The sequence below is a fragment of the Silene latifolia genome, chromosome 5 (genome assembly GCF_048544455.1).
Source record: "Silene latifolia isolate original U9 population chromosome 5, ASM4854445v1, whole genome shotgun sequence".
In the NCBI taxonomy this organism is placed as follows: Eukaryota; Viridiplantae; Streptophyta; class Magnoliopsida; order Caryophyllales; family Caryophyllaceae; genus Silene; species Silene latifolia.
This window is the reverse complement of record NC_133530.1, coordinates 26,181,633-26,188,288: the sequence shown is the minus strand read 5'-3', so window position 1 is coordinate 26,188,288 and position 6,656 is coordinate 26,181,633.

Here is a 6,656-nt window from a genome sequence, read left to right as displayed (position 1 = left end):
CATTTTTAGCCGCATCCCCTTGGCCGAACATCACCGGCAGTGTGATTGACCCCAGGGGTACCAGGCCGGCCCCAGAGAAGTCAGATAGCGGGTTAATGCAGGGGCTCAGGTCTCCAATCTTCAAACCGAGATTAAGAAAGCACTCCCTGAACATGATGTTCGTGTAGGCGCCTGTGTCAATCAGGCACCTTTTGACCAAGTGGTTGGCTATATCCAGGTGGACTACAAGCGGGTCGCTGTGCGGGGCGATGACTCCCTTGTAGTCCTTCTTTCCAATGGTTATATTGGGGACGGTGGAAGCGGGGATCGCTGTTTTAGGCACAAAGTTGATGGCTTGGTATAACTCATTTAGGTGCCGTTTGTGCCCATTAGCTGACCCACCGTTCTCGTTTCCCCCGATGACAACCTGGACTAATCCCATCCGTTGGAAAACTGATTTTCTATTCGCCCCGTCGGCGCTTGTTCCTGGGCCTCCAGCTACATACTTGCTGAGGCCCCCCTTTCGGATTAGCTCTTCGATGGCGTTCCTTAGATTTCGACAGTTGTAAGTTTTATGGCCGGTGTGGCCGTGGTACTCGCAAAACTGGCTTGTGTCACCGTCCCCCCTCGCCTTGGGGAGCCTTGCCCACTTCTGTCCATCATTCTTGCTTAGGGTAAAGACCTCGGCTGGAGATGCGACCAGGGGGGTGAGACTACTGTACCGCTTCTGGTAGTATGGTCCCGAACTCTCCCCGGCGCCCGCCGAGTGCTGTTTCCTATTAGATCTCTCAGGCCGTGACCTATTCCCGTCACGGCGACCTTCATCTATGTTGTCCCGGCGGCTCTTCTCTCTGGGTGCCCACTTCACCGTGGCCTACCCAGGTTTTGTGATAGTCTTCCACCTTTACGGCTCGGTCGGCCATCTTTCAGGCGGAGTCTAAGTTGAGGTCTTCGCACTTGATCAGCTCGTTTTTGAACTCGCCTTTCGGGAGGCCTTTCATCAGCGCGAAGGCCGCCAGTTCGGTGTTCAGCTCACGGATCTGCTGAACCTTAGCGTCGAATCTTTTCACGTAGCTTCGGAGGGACTCGTCCTCCCCCTGTCGGATAGTTAGGAGATCTGATGTTTCCACGGCCCATCTCTTGTTCCAAGCATACTGGGCTATGAAATTTTCTCTCGTCGGCATAACAAAGATACCGAGCCATTAGGTAGCCCCTTGTACCAACTCTGAGCCATCCCATGCAGGGTCGTTGGGAAGACTCGGCACCACACCTCATCAGGCTGCTCCCATACCGACATGTACGACTCGAAAGCCTCGGCATGGTCGGTCGGGTCGCTATCCCCTTTGTATGATAAGGGCGGCAGCTTCAGCTTAGTCGGCACAGGGATCTCGAGGACATAGGCACCGAGGGGGGTCTCGACCACGTGTCGAATGACACGCGGCAATCGGCTCCTCGCAACCTTAGTCCGGCTTATCTCCCTCTGGCGGGAAGGGCTTCTTGTCCGACTTTGGTGAGTCGGACTTCTTTCATTCCTTCGGGGCTGGCCTCGTTGTTGCCGCGGCGATGCTGTTCTCCCGCGAGTGGGGGAAGGACTCAGGTCTGCCACTGGCACCACGGGCTCTGCTGGCGTTCTAGCATGCCCAGCTCCTTGTATCGCTCCGGACAAGTTGTTCGGGGTCACTCCATGGGCCCTGGTCACCTGTGGATGCGCTGCCGTCCCCGTCGTCGTGACAGGGGTAACCGGCGTACTACCCATCAGGTCCAGGAATAGCTTTAATTTGGCCGCATCGACCACATGTCCCATGACAGTGACTTGGTCGGTAGGCAGCGGTGTTTCTGGCTCTTTCGGCATCCCGATCTCAGAATTACGGAACGTGTCATCCTGGAAGAATGCAGTTCCTTCACTCACAGTTTCTTGTTGTTTTGACATCTTATTAGCTCGCTGAATGGTTTTTTTTTTTTTTTTTGGTAATGTAGGTGACTAGCTTTTAGTACGTATCCCCACAGACGGCGCCAATTGTTCCGGGTGTAATTCCGGAGCAGGATTGTGACCACTTGAGCTTGTAGAATGATGTCGTTGCTCGTCTCTTCCTTTCACTCTTTCCTGTAAAGATGAACAAACTGAGGGCTCGGCTTGGGGCCGAGCGTACTCACTCCCACGCTCAAGTCAGTAAACTTAGAGAGATAAGTTGTATGTTTAACTTGGCAAAGTATATTGTAAAGAGATAAGGGAGTTTTATACCAAATTTTCCAGTTGATTTCTCAATGAGAGATGTGGAGTATTTATAGACTTTCACCTTTTGTCACGTAGTGGCCAAGTGGCGTAGCAGGTGGAAAGACTGTCTTACCCTCGGCCGAGGGACCCATGACAGGCCGGCAGGCCTGGTTGACTCCATGCCGAGGGGACTGGATGCGAGTATACGGATATGCCTCTCGGCCGGCTAGTTGCCGAGCCGAGACCCTAGTGACAGCCGACTGTGCTTTAGCCGGTTAGGCCGTTTTTCTTTTGACTTGTTGTCTTTTAGCTTTGACCTTGGTCAATATGTTGACTTGGTCAGCGGGTGCAGAATATGCCCCATCACTTATAAACTTGAGTAATTTCGGATTTAGAATATAAGTTGTTGATAATAAAAATTGTTGGAACTATGCCCCAGAGCAATCGTTAATGAAACGTTTTGAACAAATTTCATACATTGTAATTATTAATGGAGATTAATAATTAGATGGCATTTTATTATTATCTTATTAAGGTGTTAATACGATGATAAATCCTTGATTAAGCTGGTATACTTGACATCATAATGGAGATTATGATAATGAGAGTCGAGTATTATAGAGTTTAGTCTAAAAGTGTTCTTGGTCGTTGGATCATCAGAACGGGACTATGATCATCCGGATAGACCAATATATTGATAATGTTACTCATAGGATGAGTATTAATGGATCTCATTCATTAAGTTATAATATATATAGATAATGCATATGGAGATATGATTATTGAACGTGATCAACAATGAGATTTCCCAAATGGTTATTATTACTTATGCTGTCAATGTGGAAATTCTCTTAAGGAGTAGTTGTATATTTTATCCTTTGACCTGAGATCATCATTGTAGTTAATAGACTAATTATTGTACTTAGATACCAGACACCTAGTGTGTAAAAATGCTACTTGAATGGTCATTGGGTATAATTGAGTACCTATGCAATTAGTGGTGAGTCAAGATGGAATCCGTCAGCTCAAGGTAATGAGTTTGAACTCTATGTTGTCATTAATCTTATTGGTCATATAAAAACCTTGGCCAGGATAGACGAATGATTTAAGAAAGGAGTTTTCTTCAAGTCATTCTGGACCAATAATGTTCGACATGTAACATAGTGGTCGTCTAGTGGGGTTTGACAGTCAAACGATACCCTAGGACGATCCGGAGTTGGAACGATGGAGGGAAATAAATACAGTATCTTTTACCAGGTTCGAGTACAGTGAATATTGTTATTCACGCTATCCGGCCGTCGGGGAGTGTTGTTAGACGCCAACCTCGATTAATAGTTAATGAGATTAATTATTACCGGTTTAGTGATGAACCTATGTGGTCACACACTTACGGTCGATATTTAACGTTTACGGTTATTTAATTTATTATGAGATAATTAATTAAATAATCTCGACGACATATTTTATATTGTCCGCTAACACGGAAATATAGTTAATATCGAAAAAACGGTTGTATGAGAGATCGAGACGGAAATGTGGATAGGTCTTGGAGGCCTCCACGGTGGCATTCATATCCATGTATTGCTACGTGCCATTCATTTGTGGTTTTCTTAGCAAAGTTAAAGGCTGACTAATAGCTTTTTACTTAGTGGCTAAGTTTTTCATTTGGCGATAAATGGAAGTCTTGGCCATGCATTTTTGAAAGGCAAAAAACAAGTTTGTATATCATCTTCCTCTCATACCCTAAAAAGTGGGAAAAGTGGTTTCTCTATATTCCGAAGTCGTCTCAAGGCTTGAGAACGTTAGTCTATCTACCGGTGTGGATACACTAGAGACTCCGTATTTTCGGGGTTAGACCAATTTATTGTCTACACATTAAGTATGTGCCCCTTTACTCAGTTTTACAAGTTTTTAAATGCAATAGGTCTCAGGAGGACCGCGTTTCTGTCTTCCGCTGCTACATGTGATGTGCCGCGGTCCCTTTCAATTGGTATCAGAGCCAATTTTGCATTTATATTTTGTAAATTTGGGTCTATTTTAAGCATATGTACGAGAATTGTTCTCGTTAATTGCAGAATAGCACATGAGCGATTTGGACGTTATGCGTCTATGTCCATGTGGTTAATTACTTGTGAGATACTATAAGATATGCATGGGAAGCTTGTTTCCTTTGACCAATTTATGATTTAGATCATCATTATTTTGCATATGTCTCACGCATTAATATAGCAATTTGTTTTCATCATCTACGGTAATGTGATGTAATTGCTAATATTGATAATTATATTTGATATGATTATCATGAGATATATTAGATATAACCAAGGGTGTTATTAAATTGTTTAAATGACACATAAAACATGAAGTACTACGGTTATGCGATAACTGTGTACGACAGTTATATAAGATATAATTGTTAAATGCTAATATTTGATATAAGCACTTGTGTTATTCAAATTGTTTGAATGACATTAAAACTTGACCAGTTAAAGATTATTGAGTTTTTAATTGATAAAATATGAGATATTTTGTCAAAGGTTGCCACTCAGGTAGACAATAAAATTATTTTATTTTCGTTTACAAGAAGCGACCTGACAACCAGGGGGCTTGTAGTTCGGAGATATAATAATATTGTCTATTGTATGTGATACGGGGGTGAAGAAAAGTTAACTAATCTTGTACTTTTAGTCTGGACAACCCAGAGGGTATGACATTTATTAATTTTCTGTCACTAGAGTGGATAAACTCAACTACACTAATATGAACGACCTGACAACCAGGGGACTATGTAGTGTAGAGCCTGAAATGATTTTATAAGATAAAATCAGATAAATTTTAATTATGATGGGAAACGACCTGACAACCAGGGGGCTCATGCATGTTTTAAAATTCTTATATATCATTATGAGGAAGTCCATATCATGATGATGTATGATTAATTTCTTATTGGATTATTTTCTTTCCGATTAATATTTCTCAAAGAAGACTAGAGGGAGTACAGTAATTTTCTTAGTTCTATATGTGGCTGACATATTGCTAATAGGAAATGATATGCTAACCATGCAAGAGACAGAGATTTGGCTATCTGAACAGTTCTCCATAAAGGTTATGGGAGAAGCGGCTTTTATTCTTGGAATAAGAATCTATGGAGATAGATTCAGGAAGCTGCTTGGGCTCTCCCAATCTTTGTACATTCAGCTGTGATGTTGTACAAGGCTTTATGTGGCTTACCCGCTAGGAGTAGCGAGTAGGCATCAGGAAATCCGGGTGAGGAACATTGAAAATTGGTGAAAACCATCCTTACTAAGGAGCTATTCCTCATTTTTGGAGATTGTAAGCTAAAAGTGTTTAGCTGTACTAATGCAAGTTTTGCATTGGATGAGGATGATAGTAAGTCTATCTCTGGTTATGCTTTCACCTTAAAGGGTGAACAGTGAGTTGGAAGAATTCCATAAAAGCTAAAGTAGCTGACTCAGTAACCGAAGTAAAGTACTTAGCCGTATGTGATGCTGCTAAGGAAGTCGTTTGGATAAGAAAGTTCTTAATAAAACTTGGTGTTGTTCCTTCAGTGGAGGAAGGTGTTTCTCTATTGTGTGTCAATGAGGAGTTATTGCATAGGCTAAAAAGCCAAGGGCCTACCAACGACCTAAACATGCTCTTCGGAAATTTCACCTGGTTAGAGAAATATTCGAACATGGAGATGTTCAAATTCATCAGGTATAAGGGAAAGAAACAATGTCGATCCTTTCACTAAGGCGCTTTGTTCAAAGGAGTTTGACAATCGCAAGGGAAATCAAGGGTTAAGGTTCATGACCGATTGCCTCTAGGTCAAGTGGGAGATTGTTGGAACTATGCCCCAGAACAATCGTTAATGAAACGTTTTGAACAAATTTCATACATTGTAATTATTAATGGAGATTAATAATTAGATGGCATTTTATTATTATCTTATTAAGGTGTTAATACGATGATAAATCCTTGATTAAGCTGGTATACTTGACATCATAATGGAGATTATGATAATGAGAGTCGAGTATTATAGAGTTTAGTCTAAAAGTGTTCTTGGTCGTTGGATCATCAGAACGGGACTATGATCATCCGGATAGACCAATATATTGATAACGTTACTCATAGGATGAGTATTAATGGATCTCATTCATTAAGTTATAATATATATAGATAATGCATATGGAGATATGATTATTGAACGTGATCAACAGTGAGATTTCCCAAATGGTTATTATTACCTATGCTGTCAATGTGGAAATTCTCTTAAGGAGTAGTTGTATATTTTATCCTTTGACCTGAGATCATCATTGTAGTTAATAGACTACTTATTGTACTTAGATACCGGACACCCAGTGTGTAAAAATGCTAGTTGAATGGTCATTGGGTATAATTGAGTACCTATGCAATTAGTGGTGAGTCAAGATGGAATCCGTCAGCTCAAGGTAATGAGTTT